The sequence below is a fragment of the Neofelis nebulosa genome, chromosome 12, assembly GCF_028018385.1.
Source record: "Neofelis nebulosa isolate mNeoNeb1 chromosome 12, mNeoNeb1.pri, whole genome shotgun sequence".
Taxonomy (NCBI): Eukaryota; Metazoa; Chordata; class Mammalia; order Carnivora; family Felidae; genus Neofelis; species Neofelis nebulosa.
This window is the reverse complement of record NC_080793.1, coordinates 58,675,657-58,679,374: the sequence shown is the minus strand read 5'-3', so window position 1 is coordinate 58,679,374 and position 3,718 is coordinate 58,675,657. Positions and strand designations below refer to the sequence as shown.

General features: G+C 35.5%; 1 non-coding gene across 1 annotated transcript; it reads left to right on the top strand.

The window, feature by feature from the left end:
- The first annotated feature begins 1,581 nt into the window (after positions 1-1,581).
- On the top strand, positions 1,582-1,687 carry LOC131492257 (U6 spliceosomal RNA). Its single transcript, XR_009251963.1, has one exon. It is a non-coding gene; the product is annotated as a U6 spliceosomal RNA (small nuclear RNA).
- The last annotated feature ends 2,031 nt before the right edge of the window (positions 1,688-3,718 follow it).

Below are 3,718 nucleotides of genomic sequence, written 5' to 3'. Positions count from 1 at the left end.
ATAAATAAACATTTTTTTTTTAAAAAAGAACCAAATAAACCCTCTTCTGCCTGTGCAGTCAGTGCTTAGTATTAAAGCTATCTATCAGGAGATCTGATGATTTCACACACTAAAGCATTAAGGACTGACAATACATTAACTATCAGTTAAAAGGTTACTCTGGATGGATATATTTTCACTTTGAAATAGGTTACTTTGAACAAAAATATATTGAACTGAATGAAAGAAATTCTAATGGTGAATTTCACACCCTGTGACAGGTAAATGGAGTAGATAATTTGGGACTGGAGACTTTTTCAGAGTTAACAACCTTAATATAACTTTGTTCCAAGTTTCATTTTCAAATTCATCTATATGCTTGCCCTTTTAAACCCTATAAAATATTCTCCTCTTTAATTAATTCAATTATTCAATTCATGAAGGTTTTTTGAATATCTACTGTGTGCCAGATACTGTTTTAGACTTGGAAGTGACTTTAGAAGATTCACAACTTATTGAAAGACAAAGACATTTAAGCACACAATTATAATAAAATAAGGTACACAGCATAAGAAAGGCAGTTACTACAAAATTGGAATGAAAGGTACACATAACTATTTAGGTTAAGACATCAGGAAAACCTTCACTGGAACAGCTACATTCAAACAAGAGTTGGGGTGGTGGGATAGGAATACACCTGGAATAGGGTACAGCATGGTAAAAAGAAATTTACCAACTGGAATAGTTTGTGTAGAGAATTCTATACAGAGCAAATAACATATGCAAAGGCATGGAGGCTTGAAAAAAAAAACTTGTTGGGAGAATGAAGATTCCCAGTATGTTGATGGTGGGTGGATCTTTAGAAGCTTCCAGAATACTGTTACTTAGATGAGCCAACTTAATTTAAAGGGGATAATTCAAAGACAGAGTAAAACCAGGAAATGTGAAAAGAATAAAAATTGGGAGGTGGGGGGGGGGCACCTGGGTGGCTCAGTCAGTTGAGCATCCAACTCTTGATTTCAGCTCAAGTCATGTTCTCAGGTTTGTGTGATGGAGTCCTGTATCAGGCTCCATCCTGAGTATAAAGCCTGCTTGAGATTCTCTCTTTCTCCCTTTTCATCTCTCCCCCACTATGCTGTCTCTCTCCTTAAGAAAATAATATAAATAAATAAATAAATAAATAAATAAATACATATTTTTTTTTAAATGAGAGGTGGGAGAAATTTAAAAATAACTACTGTCAGTAAGAACTCATGTTTAGCTTAATATTATTACAGATAGTTATATGTTATCTATCTGCCTGTCTGACTATCTATCTATTTATCTATCATCTATCATCTATCTATATACATTTATTTCTACTTATGTGTGTATACAGGGGTAGTATACAAATATATATTCCTTTGGTCTATCAGGTGAGAAAGCCTAAAAGAAATGACACCCCAGTAACAATGAGCCCACCTAGGGCCCAAATCTTAGTTTTGAATAATATTCCTTGGTGAATGGCTGATTTTAGAACTAGGGAAGGAAATATATAAGATGAGACTGGAGCATTTTGCTGTGCCAAAAATAAAGGCAGGGCTGAAAGAAAAAGGAAAACAAAAACACATTAGTGTTTACTTTTATGAAAATTAGAATAATACAGAGAAGACCAGCATGGCCCCTGCTCAGTGATAACATGCAAGTTCATGAAGTGATCCATTTAAAACAAATAAACAAACATTATTAAGGTTTTTCAAAGAGCCTCATGAGCTAATGGAAAGCGTTCCCACTGGCCAAAGTTGGATAGAACAATTAGAGCAACAAAATAAAATAGTATTGAATTATAACGCAAAGTATAAAATAAATGTCCATGAGTCCATAAATATAAATAAATGATTCAATGAATTAATGATTGGAGGAAGAAGAAATAAATCTTCCATAAGATTTTATTTATATTTTCTGCCCTAAAATATGAGAAATATAACTCCCCACTCATGACATGTGGACTGTGCATAGACACTTTGTTCCAAAGAGTAAAGAATAGAAATGGGGAGAAAAAAGTAACTTCACAGTCAGGAAAATTACAAACATTCATCTAGATAATGAGTGGTCATGGTTAACATCAGCAGTCACAGATCATGCTGATGCTGTGTACTCTCGATATGATATAATGAAAATGACACATCCTCTGTGATCTTCCTCTCTCAAACCCAAGTCTACTTAGGAGAAAAACATGACACAAGTCCCAATAGAGGGGCCTCCTACAATACCTGACCAATACTCCTCAAGAACTCCCAACATCATGAAAGAGTAAGTTTGAGAAACTCTTCATAGCCAACAGGAGCCTAATGAGAAATGACAAGTAAATATGTGTGGTATCCTGGATGCGATCTTGAAAAAGAACATTAGGTAAAAACTAAGGACTTACAAATGATCTCTTCTTCTAATAACTATTTCTTACTGGTTTTTTTTTTTTTTTTTGAGAGAGAGAGAAAGAACACAAGCAGGGGAGAGGGGAAGAGGGAGAGAGAGAATCTTAAGCAGTCTCCATGTTTAGCCCAATGTGAGGCTCCATCCAATGACCCTGAGATCATGACTTGAGCTGAAATCAAAAGTCAGACACTCAATCAACTGAGCCAATCAGGTGCAACCTTACTGATTTTATTTTCAAAGTGAACTTTCTATAGTTTGGTGTCATATAATATTGGATAATATGCTTTAAGAAGATGTTAACCAAGAGTTCCTGAGAAGCTGTGTGCTGCGGTGAACTGGTAATGAGTAAATTGTATTTTTGTCCCATTTGTGGCTGTGAGACTGGAACAAGTTATTCTCTCCTGTCTAGACCTCAATTCCCCATGTTAGCTTGAACCTTTACTTGCTTTTTATAGGATTCATGCATATAGGAGCTCCACTGTAGGATCTGAAGGTCATGTCCAGCTATAAACAATATATAAAGAATTGTAGAGCCTCCAAGGCAGTATCCCATCACCAGGAAAAATAAACTCCAAACTCAAAAGGCACAAAAAACTGTTTCAAGGTCTAATGGGGAATGAAGGGAAAAGGGGAATTGAAAAGCCTAGTGTTAAGTATCACATTATTTATAACCTACTCTTCACCAGTGTGTGCCTAAATCTGAGTAGAGGGATTTGGTAGAAAGTTCAGATAAAGGTATTTGACTCAAATCTCTAAAAGTCAAAGCACTGCCTAGGGACGCATGGATTAGCAGAGTTAGGAAGTAAGATTCTTTCCCCACATATGATGAGAACACACTGTATTTCTTTTTGCATTAAATTCTCAGAAATCCCAACTTTCTTTGCCAGTTCCAACAGTTCTGAGGTATTAACACATCAGTATAGTTTACATCCAATGAGGCACAGTTTGGCACTGACTCAGTGTGATTTTGGCAGTTACCAGAGATGGCTTTGCAGAGATGACACAGACGTGGAGGTTTGGATGTTTTGAATTCCATTGTGTATGCTCTTATAGACTAGTTCAGAGAAGGGTAGGGCCTTTCTTTGAGTTTGAGACATACATAGAATGAATAGAATAGATTCTGATGTCCTACAATGGTAAACAGGATAGACTCAAGAAAATAATATTTGTTATTATTATGCTTAAGCAATGAAAGTTGAAAAACAGAAAATAGGGGATTTCAAAGTGATTAATCACTGAAACTGGAGTTATTCTCATAAAAGTCTTATGCTTTCTGATCTTAAACTCTGAATTTTTGGCTTCTCCCATATCTCCTGAGAAGATC